We start from the raw sequence: 16,932 nt of genomic DNA, 5'->3' as shown, positions 1-16,932 counted from the left end.
TCAGGTACATTTGATTATTAGTCTACTTAAAAAAAAAACAACAACACTAAGGCACAGGGAAGTTAAGTAACTTGCTTAAAGTCACAACGTTGGGAAGAAGCAGTTTGAGTATAGTCTACACCTGCCCTGTCCAGTACAGTAGCCAGCAGCAGCCACAGATGGCTTGATTTTTTTTTTAATATTTATTTTTTTAGTTGTAGTTGTACACAACGTCTTTATTTATTTATTTTTACATGGTGCTGAGGATCAAACCCAGGGCCTTGCACACGCTAGGCAAGCATTTTACCGCTGAGCCACAATCCCAGCCACATAGATAACTTTTGAATACTTGAAATGTAGCCCCCCAAAATGAGGTGTACTGAATTTTGAAGACTCGGTACAAAAAGAAGGTAAAATAGCTCAAATTTTCCTATTGATTATATGATAAATGATAATATTATGATTTAGATTTAAAGTGTTAATAACATTAACTGTACATGGTTTCTAATTATTCTCACCCCACCCCACCCGAGCCCCCAGTGCAGGGGATCAACTCAGAGCCTTGCACATGCTTGGCTACTGAGCTACACTTGCAGTCCTGGCATCTTTTTCTTTTAATGTGCCTATTAGCAAATTTCCATTGCACTTGTGGCTTGCACTGTATCTCCATTGGGCAGCACAGTTCTCAACTCCTAATCACTCAGCTCACTGCTTCTCAAAAGTGATAGCAAACACGAAGGAGGACCTGTTACAGGCCAGGCACCTGACTGAGGTGTAACACAAGTGGACTGATGATGGTCCCAGCCACCTTACCGGACTGGTCAAGGGAGACAGGAAACCACCCTCTCCCTGAAAAGAGCCCGGCCCCCACCGGGCCTCTCTCAAGTTCCTATTCGTTCACTAAAGGGCAAAAGCCAAGGTCAGAGACGTGAGGTCTCACACTGACACCCATTTATAACTTCCCCATTCAAGGAACCGGGTGCCTCTAGAGACTTTGGGCCAGAAGGGATGAAACACCACCAGCCCATGAGATCAGCCAGGTGGCCCTCACCAGGCTGGGATCAGGGACAGCTCCCTGGAGAGGGAAGCTCCTGGACACAAGAAGAGTGGAGCGCCGCTCTGCAGAGGCTGGGCCTCTGCAGGCCCAGTCAGCAATACTGTCCTCTCTCTACTGAAAACTGTGATATTTTATAATGTTGCTCATCATGTATTTTTGGCATAAATTTTGATTTTTTTAAATGGCATTAAAATATCTTATACCAGGTGTGATGGCACATGCCTGTAATCCCAGCAACTTGGGACAATGAGGCAGGAGGATCACAAGTTCAAGGCCAGCCTCAGCAATTTAGTAAGGCCCTTGAGCAACTTAGTGAGACCCTGTCTAAAAATGAAAAATGTGAAGGGGTGTGGATGTGGCTCAGTGGTAAAGCACCCCTGAGTTCAATCCCAGTACTAAAAAGAAAAAAAAGAAGATATACCTGGATGATCAGAGGTCTTTAGTCCCCCCTTAAATTTTACACCTCAATCACTCTGTCCTCACCCTGGCCCTGGTTTAGGAATTGAAACTATGCTGCTATGACAAGTCCTAGAGAGTCATTACCCCCAGGGAGGCAGGGTCAGGGCAGAGGCAAATGTCTTCCTGTAGCAAGGGCAGAGCCACAGCTGGGGGGCTTTTCTCCCCCACCCAAGGGCCCAGGCCTCCTCTCTCGCTTGGCTCATCTCCCTCTGCCATCGCTGGCTGTGCTGGCTATGGCCAGGGTCCCAACCCTGCTAAAGTTCTGCCAGATCCCTGTGTTCTCAGGAGCTCATCAGCTGTCATTCTACCTGGTCCAGCCCTGACTATAACAGAAGAAGAAACAAACACCCACAGGGAGGAAGTGACTTGCTCAAATTCTCAGTGACATACCCCAAGCCCCAGGCAGGCTGGGCTGGCCCCCTCTGCAACTCTCTCCATGTCACTTCCTATACCAGATGCTGGCCTGGCTTATGGGGGCCCCTAAAACTGTCAGCTGATAATGAGTAAATAAACCACACCCTCCCTCCTCAGGGCACTGGCTCCGGGCCATCTCTTGCAGAAAGTACTCCTTGACTGCCCCTAAATGTCCTAGGCCTCTGCACAGCCATACAGCTCAGCACTGTTTCTGTTTTCTTTGGTTGCTCTCTTTGCAGGGATCCACCTCCATCCAACCAATGTGGCCTGGGGTATTCTAAGAGTCTGTACCTCTTCTTGTTTCCCCTGCTCTCCACAGTGGAGCCCAGCACCTGGATGGCTCACAAGAGCACCCGATTCCAGTTCAGAAGTAAGAAACGGTCATCTAGAATCTCTAATCCTTGCCAGATAGTCCTTCTTCATGTCTTGTTGAGTCCCTCTTGTTGGAGTCAAAGCTTTAACCCTTCTAGCAACCACTTCAACACCAAAAGCAGAGTTTAAATTTCAGAGCCCCACTTCTGTCCCAGCTTGGCATCTCCCTCTCAGCATTCCTACCCACCACTGATGGATGGCACCATTTTGGTAGCCCAGTAAGAATGACAACCATACCCCAGCTTCTTGTATCTCCTAAGTGCCACTGTGTGCCCAGCCTCTGCAGACTCCCACCTTCCTCTCACTCATCCTTGTAACCATCCCAAGACCTGGGATTTGTGTGTGTGTGTGTGGGGGGGGGTGCTAGGGATTGAACCCAGGGTCTTTGCATGCAAGCAAGCACTCTACCAACTGAGCTATATCCCCAGCCCTAAGACTTAGGATTTTTACCCCCTTTCACACCATGTGGTGGAAACTTACCCAGGTTACTTGTTGGAGCCCACAGAGCCTTCAGAGGATATGGCTGCCTCTGTCTTGTAGAGTCAGGGAGGCTTCCTGAGGGATCCTGTTCCAGGCAAAGGGAACTGAATGTGAGAGGCCCAAGGACAGGAAAGGACCTGGATAACCTGAAGTTCAGAGTTCTGCAGGACGGGAAGAGAGGACACCCAGAGAAGCTACGGCAGGCTGCTGACCCATGCGGTTGTGTCCCTCTCTGAGGCGTCCCTCAGCCTCTTTGCATTCTGCTTCGCATGAATGAGTCATCCTTGGTCAGAGCACAGGGCAGCTTTAAAGGTCCTAACTCCTTCCACACCCAGTTCTGAAGTCCTCTGGGCCAGAACATCTCCCCAGACTGAATCTCCAGGGCCCCCTCTGCACAGAGCTCCACTCTGAGTTCAAAGAAAGATCCAACCCTCCAGGGGACAGGAGAGGAAGGCCTGAGCTGAGGTCTCAGCTCACTCACCCACCTCCTCCTTCTCTGCATGGCCAGCCCTTTGCCCCTTGCCCCAGGCTTCCCAGCTGAGCAGGTGGGCAGGAACCTGAGTATACAGACCTCAAGAAACCCCTCGGAGCTGTCTACACAGGAACCAAAAACATACATAGTCACCTGGGTCTAAAAACCACACCCCACGAGTACCACAAACCCATACTTTGCACTGCCTCCAGGGCACACACCTCCTACCTACCCGACAGCCACACAGCACAACCACCTGCCCCACCACACTACACCAAACAGCCTTCAGACCTCCGGCTCTCCACCAACAATCCCACTGTGCACAACTGCCCTGGAGCCCAACATGCTCCAGACCCTGGAGATGCCCTAGACCCCAACGTCTAGCCCTCCCCGGCCCAGTCACCAGGTGATACCTACAGGCAGGGTCACCCTCCTGGACATCTACCAACCGCTTGGGCGCTTGGGACTCCACTAGCTCAGGCTAATGCGGGCAAGCCTTGGAGACACTTCCTGTAGATATGAGGAACTAGGTGGGGGTTGGGTTCCCAGCCCCAAGGGTGCAGAAGTGACCCCCGCCCCTGCAAAAAACAGCTCTTGGGCTGGGTTTGTGGCTCAGTGTAGAGTACTTGCCTCGCACATGTGAAGCCCTGGGTTCGATCCTCAGCACCACATAAAAATAAATAAATAAAGGTATTGTGTCCAACTACAACTAAAAATATTAAAAAAAAAAAAAAAAAAAAAGCTCTCTCAGCACCCGCACCTGCCTCCTGCAAGACAGCAGGTGCAACTCCCAAATGGTTAGTCAGCTGGCCCTTGGGCCAAGAGACCTGTTTTCTATCTCTCAGGGATAGATGGCCACTGCTTACAAGTCCCAAGAAGACACACCAGGGCTCCTGCCCTGCTCCTGCCTGTGTCTCTGCCCTGTTAACCTTCCTAGCACCAGGAGAGTCCCGTCCCGTCTGCAGTACGGCCTGTCTTGAGTCCCTGAAGCATAGGAGGCTGATGGCAAGTGTCCCCAGGGTCCAGGTAAATGAAGAGCTGCCTCAGCTACCTAGTGGGAAGCTGGGGGTCTGTGGGCAAGTCCCCAGGCTCCAGGACTCAGGCACCCCTACCCAGTATGCAGAGCAAGTCTGGACTCCAGTCCCAGCTCCACCACTTCTTGCCTGAAGCCCTGGGAAAATCATGTAATATTCCAAGCCTTGGTTTCCCTCTCCACAAAATGAAGCGTTCAGTCCCTGCCCAGCACCCAGACAACCATGACACGTCACCACATGTGTACTGGAGGCTACACTTGCTCATCTTCTGCTCACTTCTCTGCTGCTAAGGCAGTCACTTCCTGTCCCTAATCCCAAGGCCTTGGCCAGTGCTGACCAGAATAGCCCATGGCACTGGACTTACAACCAGAATCTAGTTGGGACCCCCAGCATCCCGAGGTTTTCAGTTACCCCCGACACCAATGACTACCTCACCCACCTCCAGCCATGTCCCTCTGCACCCATCATTCCAGACCAGACACCCACTGCCTGCTGGACCTCTGCCTGCCATGCCCAAGACACCACAACCTCCCATCCCAAACCAAACACACCTGCTCTTTGGCACCCTGCTCTGAAAGAAGCGCTTTCAACCTAGGGGGGGCTCTTAAACAAATTAGATAGAGAAGGCTCTTCCTCCACGAACCCTGCACCAGGTCATACAGCCCAGCAAGCAGAAGAAAGGCTGGGTTTCAGATCTTCTCCAGCCATCACCTCTACCCATCCCCCAGTACCCTTTGGCAGTGCACAACACACATCCACAGAGTGTGGATGAGAGACATGATTTTTTTCAAATTTTAATAATATTATTTATTTATTTATTTTGGTACCAAGGGATTGAACCTAGGGGCACACAACCACTGAGTCACATCCCCATCCCTTTTTATTTTTTTCTTTTAAGACAAAGTCTCACTAAGTTGTTTAAGGTTTCACTAAATTGCTGAGGCTGGCTTTGAACTTGCAATCACATCCCTAAGGGTGTGCCCAATGAGACATGATATTTTAGCAACCTTCTTATGGTAGCCCCACCAGCACCACCCTGATAAAATGATAAACCACAGTTTTATTAATGACTGAGAGACACTAAAGACTAAGGAACAATGGACTGCCTAGGTCGTAATTTCATGCCTAATGTTAACTTTCGACCCATCTTGAAAGATTTTCTACAAGTTTGATGTCTGTATTGTTTGAAGTTTTTACAACTGTGTATCACTTTTATAATCAGAAGGAAAAAAGAGAAATGTATTTAAGTAACTAGCACTGAGTTTCTTGCAGTTTGTTCCCTAACACTATCATACAGTAGCTTCATTTTAAATAAAGCATGCAATAGATTACTAAGAGAAATATAAACAAAATTGCTGATATGCTGGGTCATCTAGACTGGAGAATGAGAGACAGAGACCCACAGCCCCCTCCCCAACCTACACTCCTGAGGATCTCACACACAGCTATCAAATAAGGTCCCCCCCCCCCCCCCGGTCTTCCCCAGGCCTAAGAGGCCAGAGGCAGAGCGCAGCCTCCAACTCCCAAACCAGAAATGCACCGAGGCCCACCAGTAAGCCCAAGGCTCCCCGGACTCCATGGTTTGTCTTCCAGACAGCATCTGACTCCACCCCAGCTCTGACACTCACCCTTCAGCCCCCTCATGGCTCAGTGCCCTCCGAGTAGAGGGTCAGGTAGGAAGCAAGCTATGATTCCAAAGTCCCTCACTTGCAAAAAAATTTTTTAAAAAATGAAGCTGAAAGTAAAAAGGATTTGATTTTAGGCCTCATGAAAGTCTGCCACATACTAATCCCTCTCCTCCTGTCATGTACCCTTCCCCAGATGGGCCACTCGGGACCACTCCCCTCTCCCAACTCATTCCTCTATGACATATTTTGTCACACCTCTCCCTGTCACCTTTTACAACAGGCCTCTGCTGGTTTATTTTTGCAGTGCAGGGGGTGAAACCCAGGGCCTGTGGTAAGCACAGCTACACCAGCCCTTGGCCTAGCTCACCTGGACCCTGACCCCTTGTCCCTGCCTCCTGCTTTTCCCTACCCACAGCCAGCCTGCCCTCAAGTCCACAAGGTGAACCTGATATGGCAAAGGTCCTGCCCCAACCCACATCCACATTCTCTGCCCCACCTCTTCATCCTCCAGGGCCGGCTCAGGCCTTTCCCACCCATGACCCACACCTGTGCTCCTGCCAAAAGCACAACAAGGCACCCATGACCCTCAGTCACTAACATGGTCTCCTGGGGCTTGGGACTTCTTCCCAGGGCACCTCTCACACCACAGAGTGTGTGTGCTGAGCAGAGGCAGGCCTGAGGTGCCACAGGGTGACTCCAGGAAACCCTCTGCTGTGACCGCTACCCGTGGGGAGATAGGAGGGGCTATCAGCACTGTAAATGAGGCAGAAACAGGAAGACAGCAGAAGGATGGGAACACAGGGCTGACCACAGAATCACTGGTGGCAGGAGCAGACAGAAGGAGGGTCACCACTGCTCTTCTTGCCAGGCCCCTTGGAATACACTGGAGTGGCCTCAGGCCAGCATGGCATTGACGGTAGAGAGAAGAATTGACCAGAAACCAGAGGCTCCTGCTTGCTCAGGAGGACTTGGTGGGCTCCTCTGCACCCTAGAACTGTGGCCCAGGGGAACAGGGACCCAGACCTGCCCCTCCCTAGGTGGCCCCTAGGAGACTGGAGAAGCCAGAAGATAAGTGGGCCCCTCGCTGCTGCCACCTGAAAGGGGAAGCTGCTGTGTTGGGGGGTGGGGGTGGCTAGATTGGCAGGGGAAGGGGCTGTGACTGGAAGGGAGGAGGGAGATGGGAAACCATTCCCACAGGCTGTGGCCTCTGATTTCCTGTGTGACCTCAGCTTTCCCCAATACACAGCCAGCAAGACAGGAGGACTCCCCGACTCAGCCTTCTTCTCCAAGCCCTGTCCAGCAGAGCCACAGTGGGGCATCCTAACCTGGTCCCCTGGTCAGCCTTCCCTGCTCAGAGCACTGTGAGGCCACACTATTCAGTGGCTACTATCTGCCAAGTGCTGTATCCACAGCCACCATATCACACACATCGATAAAGTGGGTGGTTTTAGACCACTTTACAGATGAGTAAACTGAGCCTCAGAGGTTGCTCAAGGCCACACAGGGGCCAGAATCTGAATCAAGGACTGCCTGGATCCTTTCTCCACCCCATCTCCTCATAAAGACACAGAGACACATAGGGCCCAGGAAGGGGACAGGGAGGGCAGGTAGAAGAGAGAGAGCAAGTGTAGGCTAAGAAAGAACTTGAAGTCTAACCTAAGATGCTCATTGTTACTGTCTAGATGAGAGGAAGCCATGATAGGCAGCAGAGTACTTCCTGGACACAGCGCGTGGCCACAGATGGTGAGACAGGGGAATCCACATAACTTCTCTGAGCCTGAATTTACACATCTGTGTAATAGAATCATGACAGCTTTGTCTTGCATGCTAGAAAGGAATAAATTTAAGCCTTCAAAACAGATCCACAGCTGACCAGCTCTCACTCCTTCAGAGTAAAAGCTCCATTGGGCACACAGCCTCCTGGCCCTGTGCGGTCTGTCCCTACTGGTTCCCACCTGCTTGTTCTGGATGCTACTCCAATACCACATACTGCATGGGCTCCTGCCTCAGGCCAGGTGCTGGAGCTCCCTGGGCCTGGACATTGGCACAAATCCTTCCCACACTTTTTCAGGCACCTTCACAAATGCTATACCTTCCCTGATCAATGGACCTATAAAAGCACCACTAAAAGTCTCTCTCTCCTCACCCTGTTTCATTCTTCAGCATCTCATTTATCACCACCAGACATCACTTTATATATCTGTTAATGTCAACCTCCTCAGCCAGGAGGCACAGGCCTTGTTTTATGCATAGCTGTATCCCTAGGAGCTGGAACAGTCTTCCAAAATATGCTCAATAACTATAGATGAAATATACTGACGGAAATCTACGAAGGCCTGGCTTGCAGCAGGTGCTCAATATGTGACATCTGTCAGTATTTTCAGCCTTTGTTCCTCTCCCTCCTGAATCCCCCTCCTCCTCTACCTCACATCCTTCCCCAAAAAGCCTCGGAGCTGCTGTGGGCAGCAGGGGCTGGGCACACATACGGAGGTGGGCAGGGCTGGCCAGGGGCTGCAGAAGGCTGGACCTGAGAGGCATTCTATCTGGGGCTGAGCCCAGCTCACCCTGGTGAGATAGACAGGTGAGGGTATTGGTCAAGATCTATGGCAAAGTTCAGACTGGAGGGATAGGAGTCAAAGATTTGACTCTGAGGCTCTTTTGACTCTGTGGCTGGGCTTATCCCTTCTTTTGACCTCTGAGGCTGCCCCAGCCACTTCCTGTTGGGCTGGCCCAATAAACACTTCTGGGGAGCCCCCCAACAGAGGGAAGTGCTGACTCTCAGGACACCCCACCCTCCCATGCATCACTCAACAGTTCCGCAGAGCAGGTCAGAACTACAACAGGCTCTCAGGAGTCTCTGAAACCAACCACCACCCACTAGGCAAGTGCTGCCTCTCCCCTGCTTGCCCAATTTTCTGTGGCTCCCCATTGCCAGTTGGGGTTCAGTGGGCCCCCACCCACTGGCTTCTGCTTCTTGTCCCTCATCTCTGGCCTTATTCCCTCCACTCCCAACATCAGCACTACCTCCCATCAGGCCTTTGCTTATAACCATTCCATCTCTCTAGAACCTTAGAACATCTTTTTCTACCTCACCCTGTCAGATCAAGTGCCACCTGCTCCAGGAAACAGTCTCTGACTCCATGACAGCTCTGATCACATCACTGGCCAGTGTGATTCTATCTGTCACATATTGTCTCTCACCCCCAACTCTGACAGGACCATGATCTGATTCCCATGTCCCAAAGATGGCACACCATGAATAGCTATTGACTGAAAGGATACTCCCCAATTTTACACATGGAGAGCAAGTAGCCCAGATCATCCTGCAAGTCAGCAACCCAAGTGTGGCTAAAGTCCAGCCTCTAGCCTCCCAGCACCATGCCCCCATCCTGCTGGGGCCCACCAGCTACAGCTCTACCCTCCTGCTGTCCCATCCAGCCCTGCTTTCCCTCTGGCACTTTGTAACCCCCAACCATCCACTCTTCCCACATTAAGAACCACCACTTCTGGGCTGGGGATGTGGCTCAAGCGGTAGCGCGCTCGCCTGGCATGCGTGCGACCCGGGTTCGATCCTCAGCACCACATACCAACAAAGATGTTGTGTCTGCCGAGAAGTAAAAAATAAATATTAAAAAAAATTCTCTCTCTCTCTCTCTCTCTCTCTCTCTCCCTTTAAAAAAAAAAAAAAAAAAAAAAAAAAAAAAAAAGAACCACCACTTCCAATCCTCCACATTTCCAGAAGGAAAAGTAAGTCCCAGAGAGGGCAAAAGCTTAACTGGGCCACACAGCAAGTCAGGAACAGGACCAGGCCTGAGCTTGGAATAACTAATAGGCAGATGGTCCTCAGATGACTTCAGAGATAATGGAGCAAACCAGTATTCTTATCTAGTAACCTGCCCCTCCAAGTGGGCTAAGCCAGTTTGGCCCTGAGAAATGTGGGTTTTCAGGCCACCAGCAGTAGAGGCAGGTCAGTGTCCTGATTCACATTTCTGGAACAGACACTCCCTGGCTTAGCATGTCCATCTGTAGAACTGAGGAAAAAGGAAGAAGCAGGAGGAAGAGCCCCAGTCCCAGTGGGGAGTTAGAACTTCAGCTGACACTCCAATACCCCTTCACCAAGCAAGGGACACTCCATCCCAAGCTGTCTTATCTTTTGGAAATAATATCAGTCCCCAGCCCTGACCCCAGAGGAAAGGGTCCCTCTCTCCCCACCAGGCCCATGATGGCCTCTAAAAACAAACTTGCATTTTAGCTGCCAAACCACACAGCAGCCAGCTAGAGGTCACCCCTAAAGAGAACCAAGGCTCATAGGCTAAAAGCCTCACCCAATTCACATCAAGGGGTGCAGGGTTGGGCTCCAGCCACCCTAACCACTGGGGCATCAACTGCTGAGCCCACCTCACAGAGTCCCCACCAGAGGGAAGTGGCCAGGAAGGGGCTAAGAAGCAAGCCTCAGCAAGGAGCTCACCCAGCCAGGGAGTCTCCCAGGAAGCACTCCTGTGCCTAAGGCCCTTTGAGCACAGGACCAGACAGCACTGGGAAGAGCTGGGGGAAGCATCCTGAACCACCCCAAGGCCCTCAGCCAAGACCCAGGCACCCTAAGGCAGGATAGTGCTTCCCCTTGGGCTCCCTGACACAGATTTCTGCCAATCACCTCTCTTCATAAGTGTTCTTAAGCCTGACTAAAGCTTCAAGGCCTGACCTGGGTTTGCTGAGCCACATCTCATGCTGGCTTTTATGCCTGCAGTATGATGCTGACCTTGCTCTGTGACACAGCCAGTCACCACCTTCTCTCCCTGAGTCTCCATTCAACCTGACCTGGTGTCCATGGGGACAGCCCCACTACTCCCAGTCACTACAGAGGGGGCCCCCTGCCTTCCAACCACAGCTGTCTCTTCTGCTCCCACCCTGTCCTTGTGGCTTGCTCCTCAGATTTCTGGAAAGGGAGGCAGCAGGGTGTGTGTGCTGGGGGTGGTGTGGGCCAAAAGCATGTAGAGGCTGAAGGCCAGTGGGGCTTCTTATTCACCCAGCAGCCTGCAAAACTCTCTGATCCTCGGTTGAATACCAGATTGTCTACAGAGTGGCACAAGGCTCAGCCTCAACTCAGGGTGATCCACCCCAACTCCAAGCTGTGCAGGCTCTTGGAACTTGGGACCTTCAGAAATTCAGAAGCTGAGGATGACAGACATAGCAAAACCCTAGAATCCTTGAAATTTCTGATGATTAGAATCTCAGAATCTTAACATCCTGGCAGCCAGTGTGGAGAAAGGGAGGGAGCAGAGAGGAAAGAGAAACTCTCCTCTACCTCTACTTTCACCTCCCACCTGTCCAGTTTGGTTGGTTTCTGCCCTGTGCTGTCCACATCTGGGGCTGGTGAGCCTGGAACATCCCAGGAGCCACTTCACTCTGCCCTCCCTGAAGCTCAGGGAAGTTGAACTTAGCTAGAAGCCACAGACAGACCCTGAGTTCCTAACTCCAGGCCCCTCATGCTATGGTGGGAGGAGAGTAAGGGACACACAGAGGTGGGCCAGGAGGGAAGCTGGCTAGGGACACTCATGGATCTGAAGACCATTGTGCAGTGGCAACTCAGCCCTGCTATTATCCCATCAGGAGCTCCCACACAGGTATGATCAGAGGAACTAGGGCCAGACCAGGCCAGGGTCCTCTAGGGCCTCTGGGCACCTAAGATTCCAGGTATGGCCTCTGGTCCCTGGCCTGGGATGATGACAGAGGAATGGTCATAAGAGGTCTACCCCTCTTGCCCTTACCTTTGCCCTCATAACAATGAAGACAATGATAAGGAGGAAGACTCTACCATATCCCTCCATGGGGGACTCTGACCCTTTAAGCCCTCCTTGGACCCCTCTGGTCCTGAGCATCACATTCCTGATCACAGGTGGGCTCTGCATCTTGGCCTCTTGGCTCTAGGAATATTTCCTAGGTTTGGTCAGTCACTGACACCCTACTGTGGCAGATCCCAGGCACCTTAGGAGGAACTGGTTCTGGGTTTGGTCAGGAAGAAAGATTGGCTTCTGTTGCAAGGCAATGTGGGAAGTGTCTGAGGAAGCTCAGGGCTTCAGGGGGTCCAACCAGGCCCCAGGCAGGGGGTGGAGTACATCTTAGAGCCCCCCCCCCAGAACCCACCAACTTGAGTTCCTGTCCCAGCCCTCTGTTTTCTTGGCTCACTGCTAGTAAGTCACTTACCTTCTACTGACCTCAGTCTCTTCATCCAAAAAACACTGTATTACCAAAAGTCAGGTTGGATCAAACAGTACAAGAGCAGAAATCAGTCTTCCAGAAGGTGCCCTAGGCTCCTGGGGACTCCGGACTCAATAGTAATTAGTCCAGTCTGAAAGCAGGAAACCCTTGATGGGATCCTGGCTCCACAGCTGGGCACCAGTGTATCACCTAAACAGGTGGCACTCTATTCTCTGCCTATGACTCCAACTGGGAGTCCCCAGGCTGGGACTAGGTTTGACTCTCCTCTGTCTGCAATGCCTCCTCATGCTCAGGGTTCCCACTGAAGCAAAAGAAATTCAAATGCCCAGTAGATGGTCCTGGGCAAATCACTTAACTTCTCTGGGACCAGTTTCCTTATCTATAAAATGGGAGTGGTGTTTACCTCATCAAATTATTGTTAAGGAAGTCAGTATGCAAAATTCCTAGCACACTGCCTGGCACAGCTTCCAAGAAACAATAGTTATGCTATTATAATGATAATTAACTACTTTACTTCTACTAAACTAAATCACAATGTTATTGAACTGGTTACTTAAGTCCATATCCCCTCTCAGCCACTCTTGACTATCCCAATGATCCAGGGCAAATGTCCTAATTTTTTTTGTTGTTGTTGTTTTTTACTTTTGGTAATGGGGATTGAACTCAGAGGTGCTTTACTTTACCATTGAGCACATCCCCAGCACATTTTTTTTATTTTGAGACAGGGTCATGCTAAATTACCTGGGCTGGCCTTGAACTTGCAACCCTCCTGCCTCAGTCTCCCAAGTTGCTGGGATTACAGGCATGCACTACAGTGCCTGGCCAGATATACTAATTATGGGAGACAAGCTTGTCCTTCCTGAACTATTACCTAAAAGATGAGAGACATTGCACAGGAAGATTGTGCAAAGATGAACCAAGCATTGTAGCCCCAGACTCTCCCAGACACCTGGCATCATCTGCCTCTTTGAGCTAGAACTGTCTTTCCCAGAGTCATTATTGGAATGTACAGGTCTGGGGGTCTGCCCAGGGGTGAGCGTAGATGGACAAGATGTCTTCTTTAACCAGAGCTGGAAGACCCTAGTGTTGAATCAGGGGCAGGCCCTGAGCTTCGTGGGGAGTACACACTGGAGGCAGATGTCTGGGTCCCTCATATCCTTATGTTGTTCAGACCTACATGGCCACTCAGTGAAGAATCCCTCTCAGTAAAATATGAAACCTCCCTCTGTATAGGACTGTGGAGGGGGCTGAGACCAGAAGATGGGGTGCAAGGAGCTGCCCAAGGGATGGATGCTACTTCTGAAGGCCCAGGGCTGCCTGATTGGGGACACACTTGGCTCAAAGTGACACTGGCCATCACCCAGGGAAAGTCCCTCACTGAGCAAGACCCTGGCTCCAGGGGTGACAGTAGCCTGGGAGAGGGGAAATCAGGCTAAAGGAGGCAAGGAATTGCCTGAGTCTTGATCTTGCCACTACCCTAATCCACTGTTACTAAGGCCAGTTACTCTGCCTCACTCTGCTTCAGTTTCCTGATCTGTAAAACAGCACCTAATCTCTCTGGTTGTGGGAAGGATAAAATTGGTTAATATACATAAAAGTAGTTGGGTATGGTGGTGCACACCTGTAATCCTAGTAAGTTGGGAGGCTGATGCAGGAGGATCTCAAGTTTGAGGCCAGCCTGGATAACTCAGTGAGACCCTGTCTCAAATAAAATGTAAAAGGGCTGAGGATGTAGCTCAGTGGTAGAACACCCCTGGGTTTAGTCCCAGAACTGTGTAAATGCACATGTGTGTATGTATATGCATATCTATATACACACAGACATGAAGATGCCTACAACGCTATATGCATGTTTGCCGACATAGTACTCACTAATGTAAGTACTAAACTCTTTCAGGCTCAGTGTCTTCCTCTTCGATTCTCCTCTTAAGCAGTGATAGCCTCCAGTACCTGGTGGATTCTCAGAAAAAGCTTCCCTCTCTCCTTCCCTTTCCCCAGACTAGGAGTCTACTTGTCCTGATACTTCCTGCCCCTGCCCAGGCTTCGTGTGATCCTGGCCTGATCTCTGGGCCCTTAATTCTGTGTCATCATCTGCAAAAGCAGCTTCTGAGCCAAGTGGTGTCTAAGTGTTCATGGCTGTATTTGCCATAGGGGGCCTCTCCCCAATCCCTCATCCCTCCTTTCTTTCCCATTTCCAACTGATACTCTACTGCATCGCCCCCTGGTTCACAGAACCCTTGAAAACATAAAACAGGGTGGAAAGAACCCTTGAAAACCTAAAACAGGGTGGGCAAGAAGCACCAGCCTTCAAGCAGCTCAGAACCCAGTCCAGGCCCCCAAGGGTTAAGACCCAGAGAGAGGGGCGGGGGCCAGGGTCAGTACTGGACGCTGGACAGACGGGCCTGGAGCCCAGGGCCTGCCTCCCCTCCCCCTCCCCTGGGAACACAGGCCACTTGTTTGGGCATTGGCGGCTGCTTTGAGCTTAGCCAAGGGAGAGTGGAGTGGGAAGGGGAGAGGCCCAGGAGGGTGATGGGGACTCCCCTCCCTCTAGCCAGTGCCCTAGGCCTGGTCCACCACTGGCCCCAGTACTCTGCAGCCCTCCTGAACTGACCACTTTTCCTGGGTTCCTTCTTTCCTTCACTCAAATGCTCAATTCTGGGGGCAGGATTTATTTTCAGATAGACCATATTTTTGCCCCAGCACAGCCTCTCTTTGGGACATGAAGCCAGGGATTACCACCCCATCCTGCAGATGGGGAAATGAAGGATCTGAGAAGTATGGGGTCTTGCCAGACAGTGCTTGGTGGTGCCCTGGGACTTCAGGTCCCAAGTCCCAGTTAGTCCCATAGCGCTGCAGTACCTTATTCCACAGAGCTCCAGGAAGACCCTTCCTAACTTGTGCTATTAGAGAGGACTGAAAGACTGGGCTGGAAAGAGTGAGCAGCCCATTTCTGAAACCTAAAGTCCCAAATAACCTGGGAAATGGGTAGAGAGAAAACTTCTGGAGGGTGTGGGGAGGACATGCTATCTGCACAAAAGGCTGATTCTTGATGTGTGGAGAAAAATAACTAGAGCCCAGATGGTGAAAGGTAAGGCTGGGACTGAGGGAGGAGACTGAATGCCCAAATAAAGCCTGGGGGCAATGAGGGACATTGGACCTCTGCCCTCCTCTACCACACACACTATAGTTGTCAGTACTTTGCCTGGGACACCTCCCTCCTATTCTACTCCAGTAAGCAAATGGCCAATGGGGAGGCAGGGTCCCTAGGCTAGGGTCTAGACAATCCCCAGTGACCCATGGAATATAAGGATGAGTTCTCTGTACACCTCTCCCCTGTCACCCCTTGCAACCACACCCATCTCCATGCCATTTTTCAAACACATAATCCAGGTTCCTGCCTCTGCACAGCTATGCCCTCACCTGAAGGCCCGTTGACCTCACTAATTGCTACTGACCTGCCAAGGCCCATTCCAGTCATCTCCTCCTCTTTGGGCCTGTACCTGTCCATACCTGTCTTCGTGGCTCCACTGGATTCCTTCTACTCTATAATGATCTTGCTGGGAGGTCTCCCCCAGCTTGACTGCTCTTGGCTCTTGAAGGACAGGTATCATAAGTGCCTCAGTCTGGGACCCTGAGACTGTAGGCATTCAAATACTTTCCTAAACATCCCTCCCATGTCCCCCCCCCCAAGTGTGGCTCCCCCAGAGAAGGCTCCCTAGGACATGAGATTTGGGTGAGTGCATGTAGTTGAAGCCATCTCTGATGGCTCCTGATTAGAGTTCCCCAGCACCAAAAACTACTCCTGGAGACCTGGGACCAATTACCCACCCTGTGTCCCCAGGTCGTATTCCAAGCCTGTGCTCTACAGGCCCAACCACCTACTTCCGGCTTGACCCCATTCAGTGAACACAGCCTCCTTTTTCCAGCAATTGGGCCAGGTAAGCTCTTGGGAGGCCATGCCCCCATTTACCGGCCGAGAATTAAGGTGCAGACACCGGAAGTAGCCTGCCCCAGGTCTAAGGCCCTGGGTCAAACGGTTCTGCAGAAAGGTTAAGGGTCTCAGCAGCCAACGGGGTGGGAGCTTTCATTTTACAGATAAGAAAATCAAGACTCCCGAGGGAGAGCTGGCTCCGGAGCCTGGGAGCCTTCATGCTGAGGGGCTGAGGGCTGGAAGCTCGGTGTCTGCCCGCTCTGACCCAACAGTTCATCCTTAGCAGCGACCCCCACCCCATCCCACTCCCGGCCAAAAGCAAAGCAGAAGAGATAACCCCGGGAAGTGGGAGCCCAGCGCTGAGTAGCCGCGCGGCCTCGGCGTTCCCTTCCGAGGTATGGGAAACTGCAGACACACCAGGAGAGGGGACTGCGGACCGGGGGCCAAGGAAGCCGGAAGCACTGACCTGTGAAGTGTCCACGCGGGGACCTGAAGTCGCGGGGCCGCTACTGACTCCAGCTGCCACCGCCAACTCCCGGCAGCCGGCCCGTCGCGCCCACCCCGCGGGGCGCTTCCGCCCGCCCCACGTGACGCCCCGGGGAGGGGGGAGCGGGGAAGGGGCAGGGACCCGGCCCCGCCCCGCCCCCAGCCTAGTAGCGACCCTTGAGTCGGCGGGGTTGGCCCGCCTGCCAGACCCTGCTGGCAAGTCCTCGGGTCTCCTAAGGCCAAGTCTGCCTCCCCCCACCCCACCCCCACCCCCACCCCCACCCCCGCACACAGGCAGCCGAGTCTCCGTCTCTCCCGGAGTCTCCCTGCCTCACCACCCCTGTTCCCGTGAGTCAGCGCCCTGTGAAGGGACACGGACATACAAACGCACCACACGTGAA

At 52.0% G+C, this 16,932-nt stretch overlaps 1 protein-coding gene across 5 annotated transcripts in view; it reads right to left on the bottom strand.

The window, feature by feature from the left end:
- ARAP1 (ArfGAP with RhoGAP domain, ankyrin repeat and PH domain 1) overlaps nucleotides 1-16,615 on the bottom strand; it is a 65,805-nt gene extending 49,190 nt beyond the window's left edge. For 2 of the 5 annotated variants that reach the window (XM_081282326.1, XM_081282327.1), the window contains exon 1: nucleotides 16,512-16,614. The gene's annotated coding sequence lies outside the window, so the exon portion shown is untranslated. Of the gene's footprint in view, nucleotides 1-2,761; nucleotides 2,779-16,511 lie in introns of those variants that run through there. The other 3 variants (XM_081282324.1, XM_081282328.1, XM_081282325.1) reach the window with 3 other exon arrangements.
- Nucleotides 16,616-16,932: the final 317 nt, after the last annotated feature.

Source organism: Spermophilus citellus, assembly GCF_964194105.1.
Source record: "Spermophilus citellus genome assembly, chromosome: 2".
NCBI classification, from domain to species: domain Eukaryota; kingdom Metazoa; phylum Chordata; class Mammalia; order Rodentia; family Sciuridae; genus Spermophilus; species Spermophilus citellus.
The sequence above is the reverse complement of the archived record's forward strand: the minus strand, read 5'-3'. Positions and strand labels throughout refer to the sequence as shown.